Genomic DNA, 13,406 nt, shown 5'->3' with positions numbered 1-13,406 from the left:
CCCATAACTCTGCATAACCCGGAATATCCGGATTCATATCCGGAGCATCCGGATTCCCAAATCCGGAGTCTCCGGGCCTAAACCCGGAGTTTCCGGGACGACATTTCCGGAGTATCCGGGATAATACCCGGAGTATCCGGGTTTGGCACAACTTTCGCCCCCAAAACTGAAACTCTGATTTCTAGCAAAACCAACCTTCAAAAATCGAATCCCACTTAGACCCTAGTAGATTGATTCATAAGAAGATGATTGACCAGAGGAAATCGATTCAAACCCCCTAGAACCGGGACTTGCCGAACCCTAGCTTATTTACCTTGGGGGGAAGCTCTTCCTTGCACCAAGGGCTTGAACCCAAGCCGTCCAGGGATGGAGCACGCGGGATAGATGATCCACCACCCAAGTGAAGCTCCCGTGGGCCTTGGATCAAGGGTAGAGGGAGGGTTTTGGATCCCTAGGGTTTGGGGTGAGAGAGAGCACGGGAGAGAGTGAGAAGGAGCACGGGAGAGAGTAAATAACAGTTTATAACGTTTGGGAACAGTCACCCAACCCAAAACACATGTTATACCACTCCAGGTCCGGACTATCCGGACAAATATCCGGAGTATCCGGATAAATCCGGAGTATCCGGATATTTCCGGAAGTTCCGGGTCCCAATCCGGAAGTTCCGGTTTTCTCTGGCTCCGGAATCTGAAAACTGAGCTTGGATCCATTTCTGACTCGATTCGCAGCGGAACGTCTTAAGTCACGAACTAGCTAATTAAATCCCAAGTTTAACACTCGGGTGTTACAATAGACACATTGTTGAAGTTGGCCTTTCCCTTCTTGCACAAGCATCCATGCATCTCAAATTCTGGGATCAAGCCTTCCTGGCAGCCACGTATCTCATTAACCGGACACCTAGTCGGGTCCTTCAAGGCTCTACACCCATTGCACGTCTTCTTAACCTAGAGGTTGACTACTCGTCCCTTAGAACCTTTGGGTGTCCCTGCTGGCCGAATCTACAGCCCTATAATACTCACAAGCTTCAATTTCGATCCAAACGATGCGTGTTTCTTGGATACAGCAATCTGCATAAAGGGTTTAAATGTCTTGATGTGTCTACAGGCCGGATATACATCTCATGAGATGTTGTTTTTGATGAAATCATTTTCCCTTTTGCTGATCTTCATGAAAACGCTGGTGCCCGGCTTCGATCGTCGATTCTCTTGCTTCCACCATCCCTGCTAAATTCTTCTAGTTCTGGGGATGCAAATTTATATGATCATGTGCAAGATATTCCGCCTAACAGTACTGCTAACAGCTCTCCTAGTTTGCAGGATCAAACTCGTGAAAATATGGTGGAAATTCATGATTTCGTGCAGCCTGCTCTCGACTCCGAACACGAGGCTGATCCACCTGCAGATTCCGTCCGAGGTTCAGGAGAATCAGCATCGGATCGGACGCTGTCTGCCTCGCCTGCTGATTCGCCTTCACCCAGCCAGGACTCGCCGCCCATTACGACACCCGAGCGCAGGGGGGCAGAACCCTCTACGGTCCCAGGCTCGCCTGCTGCTCGCACGCTCGGGACACATGTGGCAGCTGAACCTGCGCTTGCTCCTATGGTACCTGAGGAAAACGAAGAAGCTCAACCTGAGGTAAACACAAATCGACCTAGAACTCGCTTACAACAAGGCATTCGCAAACCAAAATTGTATACAGATGGGACAATCCGTTATGGTCTCTTTACCAGCACTGGTTAGCCAAGTAATCTGACCAAAGCTCTGTCAAATAGTGAATGGAAAGGAGCTATGGATGCTGAGTTTCTTGCATTACAGAGGAATAAAACATGGCACTTGGTACCACCAGAAAAAAGGAGGAATGTGATTGATTGCAAATGGGTCTACAAGATCAAGAAGAAGTCAGATGGATCCATAGATCGGTACAAAGCCAGATTAGTGGCAAAAGGCTTTAAGCAGAGGTACGGTATTGACTATGAGGACACATTTAGTCCGATAGTTAAAGAAGCCACCATTAGGTTGGTACAATAAGTGGCCGTGTCAAATCCATAGATCGGTACAAAGCCAGATTAGTGGCAAAAGGCTTTAAGCAGAGGTATGGTATTGACTATGAGGACACATTTAGCCCGGTAGTTAAAGCAGCCACCATTAGGTTGGTACTATCAGTGGCCGTGTCAAATGGATGGAGTTTTCGTCAACTTGATGTGCAGAATGCGTTTCTCCATGGTGTTCTAGAGGAGGAAGTGTATATGAAACAGCCACCTGGGTATCAAGATAAGCATCACCCAAGTTACATTTGCAAGTTGGACAAGGCACTATATGGACTTAAACAGGCCCCGAGGGCCTGGTATCATCGATTGAGTGAGAAGCTAATAGAACTTGGCTTCAAGGCGTCAAAGGGAGACACTTCTCTCTTTTTCTACAGGAAAGGTAACTTGGTAATGTTTATTCTGATTTATGTTGACGATATTATAGTAGCTAGCTCCTCTCCTGATGGAACCAAGGTACTTCTTCAAGCCCTAAGATCTGAGTTTGCCCTAAAAGATCTTGGAGAACTGCATTATTTTCTAGGGATTGAAGTGAACAAAATCAAGGACAGTATACTTCTCTCTCAAATCAAATATGCCAATGATGTTCTAAGAAGAACAGGCATGACGAACTGCAAGCCATCGACCACTCCGTTATCAACAGTTGAGAAGCTCTCGGCATTTGAAGGAACATCTCTTGGAGCAGAAGATGCATCACGGTACAGAAGCATTGTGGGAGCTTTACAGTATCTAACTTTAACAAGACCAGACATTTGTTTTGCAGTTAACAAAGTCTGTCAATTTCTACATGCTCCAACGACGTCACACTGGACAGCTGCCAAGAGAATCTTGAGATATGTCAAACATACCATTGGAATGGGTCTTGCACTCACAAAATCGCCGTCAACTCTTGTTAGCGGATTCTCAGATGCTGACTGGGCAGGATGCGTGGATGATAGACGCTCTACTGGAGGTTTTGCAATCTTTCTTGGACACAACCTCATATCCTGGAGCGCACGCACGCAAGCAAGCTACTGTGTCAAGGTCGAGCACTAAGGCAGAATACATGTCGATGGCCAATGCAACTGCAGAGATTATTTGGATACAGACCTTATTAAAGGAACTTGGTGTTCAGACTCCTACAGCTGCGAGACTATGGTGTGATAATATTGGAGCAACTTATCTCTCAACGAATCCAGTATTCCATGCACGTACAAAACACATAGAAATTGACTATCACTTCGTTCGGGAGCGTGTCACACAGAAACTTCTTGATGTGAGGATCATCTCTACAGGTGACCAGATTGCAGATGGATTTACCAAGCCACTTGCAGTTCGGAAGATGGAAGAATTCAGAAACAATCTAAACCTAGCATTGCCGGGTTAAGATTGAGGGAGGATGTTAAGATATGTTGTAATCGTCTATTGTTTACTTGCAGTTCAAGTCTGTTCAGTTGAGCCTAGAGATAGAATAGAATCTTCCGGTTGTATAGATTTGGCTCAATAGTAACAGACTTGGATATGGGTCTTGTACACCACGCAAGGGGCTATTTCTTGCCTATATAGCGGCCTCCTACGGGAGGTTCAATGCTTCCTAAAGCTTTCAAGCGGCGCTGGACCTCTCGCGAAAGAAAGGAAACGCCGCCGCCGCCGCCGCTTGCGGCCCCCGTTCCCTCGCCTCCGGCCTCGCTGCCGGTGGTGACGAGGAACGGGGTCCGTCTCTTCAACAGATCGCCTGTCTTCTTAGGGTTTTAGTCGAGTCCACCTAGGTCTAGGGTTTGCTCGCCGTCGATGTTCGGCGGTGGAGTTAGGTTTTGCGGAGGAGTGTGGCTCCTCTGCGGCTTGCTTTTCCTGGCGACGCCGGCGATGCGGAAGCGACGGCGGCGCAGCGGAATAATTTCTCCCAGCCTCTTCTGTTCTCCGATGGCGATCTACTCCGACGTCAACGGAGAGGCTGGGGAGACCTGTTCAGGAGTTGAGGGCCGGCGCATCGTCGTCTTCTTCAGGTGATGATGTTGTTGACCCTGTTAATCTCGAGGAAGATGATTTTTGGTGAAAATCTGAGCTTTACTCGGGTTGCCGGCGGTGGAATCGAAGGATGCGTCGTGGATACGAGAGTTGGCCGATGCGTCTGGGAGGCAGTGTACTCGGCTGATTCGCCTAAAAGTAAGCCCTCCTCTGCGGCCTCCACCTTGTGGAGTTTGGCTCTGGTGTCCGACGACGATTGGAAAGCGGCTTCGGCGGCGGTGACGAACGGATCTTTGAAGTCTTCGAGGAGGATGAACAGGAGTTTTGGACTTCTTTGTAATTTTTCTTTTCTTTTGGGTCCTATTTGTGAAAGGACCGGTATAATACGCTAAGATCAATATATTTTCCTTCTAAAAAAACTTTCAAGCGGCGCTCGGGAAAGAAGCGGCCAAGGGATGGAGCGGAGGAATACTGGGCGAGGGAGATGAAAGACGGCAAGTTCGCTCTCAGCTACCTCGAACGGCAGGTGTTCTCGTGGTCTGTCGAGGACATCTTCAACAGGGACCTCTTGAGGCACAAGGTGGGCCATTCCTCGATCGCCTCTCGATTTAAATTCTATTTTTCCTGTGTATTTTGCTTCCATTTTTTCGGTCGCACAGGTGCAGATACTAGTTAGCTCTCTGTATTTCGCCCAAAAAAATTATGTATCTTTGCTGTAGAAGATCGCCTTGTTGATTTTAGAGCACGTCGTGGCCTCGTGGGGGTCGTGTGAATCAGATCGTCATCGTGCTTCGTTTTATTTGAGGGGTGTATATCATCCTTTGCTTTGATTCTCAGCCTCTCCCTGGGGTGTGGATTGGGCCGGAACAAGCTCGTAGCCCAGGTCCATTTCCGGAAGTGAGGCCCACCAAACCCAGAAGAGCCAGGTAGCCTGGTCTGGCACCGGTAGCCTGGTTGTCGTCGCCCATCGCCGCTGGTAGCCTGGTCTGGCACCGGCGGCCGGGGACCGTCAGTCCAAGGCCTTCGATCGGTCCACGAGACCACGAGAAGGTGTGCGTTGATGCAACCGCGATGGAGTACGGAGGCCACGGCGCCGCGCTTTCTCCGTGCTTGTTCCGGGGCGAGCTACAAGCCAGCGACTGCTTCCGTTCCACCGCCCTCCATCCTAGCAGTACTCCTGTCGCCTTCGCCGACATTCATATGTGTGCGCCGTTCCCTGGCCCTGTTCAAAGATGTGGATTGTGAGTGGCGCTTGAATGACTTAGGATTCCTGTTGTCTAGTGTTTTCTGTTATCACTTATCAGTTCAGTATTGGGCTATTTCCTGAACAGGTTCAGATTCGAAGGATGCCATTATTCATAGAATCGGTTTTGGTTCTTCGAACGAGATTTTTGCTTTTTGTACTGTGTTTGAGCTTGATACTGTGCTCATAAAATCGGTTGGTTCTTTAGTGGGAATCAAACGAGATTCTTGTTTCTTGTGCTGGTGTTTGCACTTGATACATAGATAGTTCGTAAAACTGTTGGTTCATTAGTAGGATTGACCACAAGATTTTTTGTTTGAAGTTCAGTCAGATGGTATGTTGGAGTCCGAAAAACTTATTGATTCTAGGGATCCCTTGATTCCATTTCACAGAAGTTCCAAACATAAGTTATCTCATAAATTCTCTCTTTCCCCCACACAAACTGCATGAAAACTAGTAATCTTGCTATTTGCAAGGATCCAATTGCCATACACAGGTGCATTCATAGCCAATGTGTAAATATTCCCTTTGTCTATAATTGCTTTGTTCTGCCATGGCAATTAATCATAGCCAATGTGTAAACATCTATGGATCAAGTGACATGTTGTTTATCTTTTCTCTATTTTGCATTGATGGATTTTGTTAACTCTAGGCCATTGTTATGATCACTGATTTTACCTGCATTTCTCTCTTCATGCTGCACTAATAGGCTATCTGGATATTTACTGCAGGTCAAGAGGATACCGGATACTTTCATGTCATTTGAGAGTTACTTGGATTCCTTTACTTGGCCGCTGATTGAAGAAGTACACGCTGATTTATTCTCATCATTAGATGCTCATGCTCAGGCAAACTTTGTAGAAGCAACCCAGGTGCACAATATTTATTCTACGAAGTCAATCTTGGTTTTAAAATTTGCAAAACCAGTCAATGATGAGAAGTCAAGGGAGACATATGTACCCGCAGAGTGCGATACGATAGTCGCGTCCTCACAAAAACCAAGGCACATATCTGATTTGACACGAAACGAGGCATCATTTGTGTTAGGCTCAGTTCTCAGAAGTGAAAAAGAATATGGACTCTCTCCTGGGTGGTGTATTGTTCAATTGTCATCTGCCATTCCTGAAGGACCGTTGTTTTTGGTGTTTCTTATAAATATGAAGACATACAATCGCATATGGAGATGTCTTCTTTTGGGAAAAAAGTCATGCTAATCTTGACGAGCTTCAGAACAAAAGGAGTAGTGCCCCTGTAAATAAGGTGTGGCAATTCAATCCAAGGGTTTGTTGGTCATATGCACGCCAAGTAAGCAACATACCCTGTCTTTTTGACACATCCGTTTTCCTGATATCAGCATTTATATTAGGCCTAGAATTTTAACTTCACAATTTGTGTCTAAATGCTGTCTCATCAAGCTTTAACCACCTGCTGGTTTTCCATGAAGAATTTTTCTCCAGAGTACACCACTTTTTTGCTAATATTTCTTGCATATCTAATTCTGTGATAATGATGATTGTGTTTCTATGCATGTGAAGTTAGATAACCCTCCCTTGTATTCTGTTACTCTTCACTTTATGTATCGCATTACTTATGAGGATGACTTGATCGTTTTCCCATGAAGGCAGTGGAAGCGGATAGCTTGTCATGCTCCCAGTTATCTCAATTTTTTGACCGTAGATTGGTTGATGGTCTCGGCCTTGAGAAATTCAATCTAAATGGTTCACAGCTGAATGCAGTAGTAGATTGTGTCTCGTTAATGGATAACACCTCTTCATCCATAAAGCTATTATGGGGACCCCCTGGGACAGGTAAAACGAAAACCATCAGCTCTATCTTGTGGGCCATGCTCATCAAAGGCCGAAGGACACTTGTGTGTGCATCTACCAATACTGCTGTGTTGGAGATTGCGGCTCGAACGGCCAAACTAGTTGCGGAATCTTCAGATGGTGGTGTCTTCCTGAATGACATTGTTCTGTTTGGAAACAAAACGAAGATGAAGATAGATCATGAGTATTATCTTTCAAAGGTGTATCTTAACTCTCGTGCTGAGCGGTTGTTCCCATGCTTTAGGCCAAACACAGGCTGGAGGTACTGTTTATGCACACTTGTTGATCTCCTTGTGAATTCTGTGACTGAGTACCAGTTGAACAATAAGGGTAAAACTTTCAAGCATTATCTGAAATATGATTTTATTATACATTCTGGGAAGTTACGAAGTTGCATTGCTGTACTATACAATGATCATCCAAGAAACCTGGAAACAGGAAGAAGCTTTCAATGTATGCTGGAGGTGCTTGAATTGATCAAAATTCTTCAGGCTTTGATATGTTCTGGTAATGGTGATGATATATGGTCAAATGAACTGCTTGAAAGCACTATAGAAGAGAATGTTGACCCTGTGCTCTGGCCTTCACAGCTAGCGTGCATACGGATTAACTCATGCAATAAATCCAAGTTTGTGGCAGCAAGATTTTGTGTGTGCAAGAATTAAGATATCTTTGTAAGAATTTGGAGCTCCCTTATTGTTACAATACACAAGATGTTCAACTGTACCTGCTGTCAAGAACTAGATGCATTATATGTACAGTTTGTAGCTCATTAAGGTTGTACGATATAATTCCTATAATTCCTCTGGAGCTTCTGATCATTGACGAGGCTGCACAGCTGAAAGAATGTGAAACTTTAATTCCTTTGCAGCTGCCTGGCATAAAGCATGTTGTTTTCATCGGCGATGAGTATCAGTTACCTGCACTTGTGAAAAGCAGAGTAAGCTCCTTGGATGCAGAATTCTTTTTTTCCATTTCGTTCTTTGGATTGACATTTAATATGGTTATGCAGAAATCTGATAGTGCTAATTTTGGACGAAGTGTTTTTGAGAGGTTAAGTTCCCTAGGCTATAGTAAACACCTTCTCAATATCCAGTAAAGGATGCATCCAGAAATAAGCAAGTTTCCAGTTGGTACATTTTATGGTGGCAATATATCTGATGGCCCCAATGTCAGTCATCAGGACTACAATAAGATGTTTTTAGCCGGAAAATTGTTAAGGCCATATTCATTTATAAGTATTGATGGCCATGAAACAACTGAAAAGCATGGCCAGAGCCTGAAAAACTCAATAGAAGTTGCTGCTATTGTGCTGATAGTGCAGAGATTGTTCAAAGGTAAATGCCAGCCATAATGCACGCTACTGTGGTTGTGTGCTGTATTTCTTTCTCTAATAAGTAATTAAGTATGATATCATTTGATATATATTCAAGCTCAAATCAGTTTGAGCTTACTAGCTTACCAGGGTTACAATGTTTTCATTTTACTTTTCATCTTGCAGAGACAATTTCTACAGGAAGCAAGCTCTCTGTTGGTGTTGTGTCCCCATACAAGCCTAAGGTCGCTAGCTCGGTTGGTCGAGGGCGTCCGGTGGCACCCCCGCGGCCGGGGTTCGATTCCCATGTGGAGTGAATTTCCAGTCCGTGGGGTAAAAAAATCCCCTCGCTGTGCTCGCCGCAAGGCTTAGCCCTCTCGGGCATGGGCCAGGGTTCGGGGGGTTTTTCCGCGGCCGGGAGAAGCCGTAGTCGCTTCCTCTTAATGAAAAACGGTGGGGTCCGTTCACCCCCCCCCCTGGCTGCGTTTTTTTTTTGTGTCCCCGTACAATGCTCAAGTTAGAGCTATCCAGGAAAAGTTTGGGAAAGCTTATAGTAGGTATGATGGTTTCTCACTGAAAGTAAAATCTGTGGATGGTTTCCAAGGCGCGGAGGAAGATATCATGATCATATCAACAGTCAGGAGCAATGAAGATGGTTCGGTTGGGTTCCTCTCAAATTTACAGAGGACAAATGTGGCTCTGACGAGGGCCAAGTAAGTCCCAATCCAAGCATACATTTCAAGTACTTCCAATCTTCTGTATAGTCCGCCTTTCTACTCTTGCGTGCATTCACGATGAACAAATATGTAATTTATTCTTTTATTTCTTGCAGGCATTGCTTATGGATAGTGGGGAATGGAGCCACTTTGTCCAACAGCAATTCTGTTTGGCAGAAAATTATTATGGACACGTGGTATCGAGGTTGTTTTTTCAGTGTCAACAATGACAGAGATTTGTCAAATGCAATTTTTCAGCCCATTGAGTTTGATGATGGTATGGTCCAGCTAAGGTTGAACCACAAGGACAGTATATACCAAAGTTACCAGAAGAACTGGAGGGGAAGACAATGAAGAAGGCGGAAACGGCGAAAGACATCATTGACAGCGAATGAAGGGTTGTGTTGAGAGCATGTGAGTTAAGCGTGTGCTGTGTGGACCCTGCGGGTCAGCGTCAGGCCAGGGGAATAAGTATAAACTTAGCCTTGTATAATCATTAGAAGCGAACAGATTTTGTCTGAAGGAAATACATTCAGAGAAAACGATAGAGTTCATCATCCTCCCCAAGTTACCCAAATTTGATTAGTTTCTTGTTGTACCCACATTGTCGGCGATCGCCAGTGGCAAAAGGGCATAACAGGGATCTCCCACCAAAATTTTCCAGCACACTTGATGTTGGTCTTGCAACAAAGAAAGGCAGTTCATCAAGCACCGTGACAGCTCTCATTTACCACTCAGTAGCACTAGTGTCAGATTCTGAACCAGATGACTGCAATGAGCACTTCCATCAGCATCGTTAAACATTTACCACCATTGCCCAATGAAGCTTGCGGTATAACCCTGTTTCCATGCGGCTCATTTATGTTACGAAATTTCTGGATACAACAATGCCGTTATTTTTTTTCTCTTTTTTTTCCAATGAACAAAACCGTTATTCATTACACACATGCATGTACCACGTCATCAGCAGGTATGGTCCGGCGGGCGCACCCGTGTTCTCACTCTCAGCAGTCGATGTGGATGCTGTGCCAGCCGAAGTTGCCGCACGCCCGGGTGTCCTCGAACACCTGGTACGCAGTGGCGGATGCAGGATGAGAGACAAGGGGGGCTGAAACAATGAAGATGTTGATTTATGTGAAAATTTAATAGTGATTTGATGTTTTTGCTATAGTGTTTTACGTGTAATTAGGGGGCTCTTAGAGGGGGCTGGAGCCCCCCAGCCCCCCTCCTAGATCCGCCGCCGCTGGTACGGCGTGCCGGCGCAGCCGGGCTTGGAGTAGAACGTGGCCGTCTCGCCCCTGAAGTTGAACTCGTGCCCGCCGTGGAACCGGACGCGGTTGCACCCGCACGAGCCCACGCTAGCCATGCGCCCCTGCGACCCCGACGACGTGCACCCCGGCCCGCCCCACGACGTCAGGTAGCTCCTCGGCCCCGACCCGTCTGAGGCCGCCGAGTGGGAGACAGTGTTGTGTGCTCCTTACATAGAACAAACTTACAGGGAACAGATGTGGCTTTGACAAGGACCAAGTAAGTTCCTTGCTCGCACCATATTTGATCATTCGGCGGTACTCCCTTCGTTTCAAAATGTAAGTTGTTTTGGCTTTTTTAGATTTATAATATTTACTATGCACCTAGATATAACATATGTCCAGATACATAATAAAATATATGAATGCAGAAAAGTCAAAACGACCTATATTTTGGAACGGATGGAATATTTCCTAACCTTTCTTTATCAGAAATTTTATAGTGATTGGGAATTTTAAAAATGAGAAGAATCTATTATGAAGAACTTAAGATGTAGGCTAGGAACCACTTCGAAAAATACTGCTAAAGGTATTCTTGGTGGTTTGATTTTTTATTTTGGCCATGTCCCCGGCTCCCTCCGCTTCATCTTCCTCGCCGCCGCCGTCGAGGCTCAGGCCGTCGCAATGCCGCATGTCCCTTTGCTCCCCGCACATCAAGGGCTACCCATTCTAACTCGCCATGGCAGTTCCCTCTCTGCAAGTGCAGTGCGGCGCATCTGGGCGCCTCCCCTGGTACATCTCCCTTCTGCCAGAGCGGGTTGAGGCTGAAGTGGAGATGGCGGCCATCTGCGACGTGCTTGACCGCCTGTTGAAGTTGGATTAGAGTATTCTTCGTAGGCAGCAGCGGAGCCAGTGGGGGGGTTTCTCAGATCCGGGGCCACGAGATACCTACAGTTCAGTACCAGATATGGGATGAAGCATGTCTCATACCCATTCAGCATGTAACTAGTTGGATAGACTTAGAACTAGTAGGTATAGAAAAAAAACTACTTGAGTAGTACTCGGTGCAGACTCTTAGGCTCATACTGATCTATGATTTCTTTGTAACCCAGCTCCCCCAGCCTATATAAGGGCGGGCAAGGACCCCTTCAGGGGTAGAACCTAACGCATACGTCATAACCTAGCGCATACACACCCATCTACATTCAAGGCAATACAAACCACCCAATAGGACGTAGGTATTACGCATCCGTGTGGCCCGAACCAATCTAAACCCTTCTATTGCTTGCACCATCGTGTTCTTGATCTCGGCGTCTTCCCACGATCATCTATCTACCTAAGAGTATCCCTAGATAGACGTGACAGTAAAACACCGACAGGTTGGGGGGCTCAAGCCCCCCTACCCCCAAGAATTCCATGAAAATTAGAGGGAGGAAGGAGGGAGAGGAAGAGAAAAAAGAGAGATGAAAAGGGAGGGAGGGGGGTTAGAGGAAGAAGAAGGGAGATGAGCCCCCCCTAGCTCAAATTCCTGCATCTACCTCTGTTCTTAGGTTTAATCATACTAATCATATTTGGTATGGACTCTTTAGTAATATCCAAGTTTTGCTATTTTGAAATTCCTAAATTAGCTCTTTAGTAAGAGTTTAGTCCTAATTTTCTTTATTTTTTAACTTCGAAATTAGCTATTTAGTAATAATATTTGATATGGACTCTTGACTTAGTTTAGACTGTTAGATCTTCATAAAATCCAACGGTTTAAATTTTTATTTTTTTAGATTAAGTGGAAATTTTTAGACCCTCTCAGCGAACATGGTTATTTCTTTTAACACTCCCTTAATAATATAATAGATAGATATATAGATTGTAACTGGAAAATTTCCATGTTAATCGTTACGGTATCAATAAGCATGGGTACCAGATGCGTCCAGTCTTCGAAACCTTGGGTGAAAACCACACTTCCTTTTGTTTGCTTCGTGGCTAACAACATATCATCATTTGTATTCTCTACCGCATTGCTCGGTGAGTCCTAGTACCTGCCCTTTCTATGATGCATGCATGCGTGTACAGTATAAAATAATTACCCTTCGCATGTGCATATTAGATCACGTGGCCCTCCGATTTCCGTGATCACGGTGCTAGTGCCATACAGCTTGAAGGGCTCCATGCGCAAACTGCCGGTGGATTTCAGTAAAACTGTGTTGTTCGCCTTCTCTGTGCTTGTTGCCATTTATTACGCCGACGAGGTATGCACTTGATTCTTCCTAGATATCCCTTCAGGTGATCGATATTACGATATACTTGTCTATTCTCATGCAAGTTTTAAGCCCTTACCTTCTTGGAGATCAAGTGCAAAGCATCAAGACTGTGGCCAAGGTGTCCTACGTCAGAGTTCTGGTCAACATAACCCGCTGTTTTTTTAATATTTTGTTATATCTATACTCAATAAGTGAAGATAATAAAATAAAAATTGTGGTTGGGAAGGTTATAGTAGCAAAAGCTATTGAAATTAATATTTTATATATTGGAATAATCCATTTTGTTATTAATGGCAGAAAAGAGGGTTAAAAGAAGAGAAATAATTAGTTATTCATTAAGATTAATTTGATTCAATGATTAGAGTTTCCGTGACCAACCACATGGATGATCGAAATGTAACCAAAGCAGCTGGAGCATTGTATGTCGAAGCCTGCACATGAGGTGCACAGCACATCCGGGGTTGGGGGGCTCAAGCCCCCCTACCCCAATAACTCCATGGAAATTAGAGGGAGGAAGGAGGGAGAGGAACAGAAAAAAGAAAGATGAAAAGGGAAATGTGGAGGGGCTGGAGGAAGAAGAAGGGAGATGAGGCTCGCTACCTCCAATTTCTGCATCCACCCCTGTTCGTAGGTCGACGTGTATGCTGTGTGATGTGATGGTGATAGGCTGATAGCGACCAATACTTGCACTTCTTTATGTAAATACATATTCTGTAGTGGAGTACCATCCTGGGTGGTGCAATCTTATTTCTACTGTGATTATAAAGTTATAGTGAAAATTGAAATTGATCCCCTACTATTTCCAGACTGATT

General features: G+C 45.2%; 1 pseudogene; it reads left to right on the top strand.

Moving 5' to 3' along the window:
- Positions 1-5,957: 5,957 nt before the first annotated feature.
- On the top strand, positions 5,958-9,564 carry LOC120640293 (annotated as a pseudogene).
- Positions 9,565-13,406: the final 3,842 nt, after the last annotated feature.

This window comes from Panicum virgatum, chromosome 7K (genome assembly GCF_016808335.1).
Source record: "Panicum virgatum strain AP13 chromosome 7K, P.virgatum_v5, whole genome shotgun sequence".
NCBI classification, from domain to species: Eukaryota; Viridiplantae; Streptophyta; class Magnoliopsida; order Poales; family Poaceae; genus Panicum; species Panicum virgatum.
Note: the sequence above shows the minus strand (reverse complement) of the source record. Positions and strands in the feature narration are given on the sequence as shown.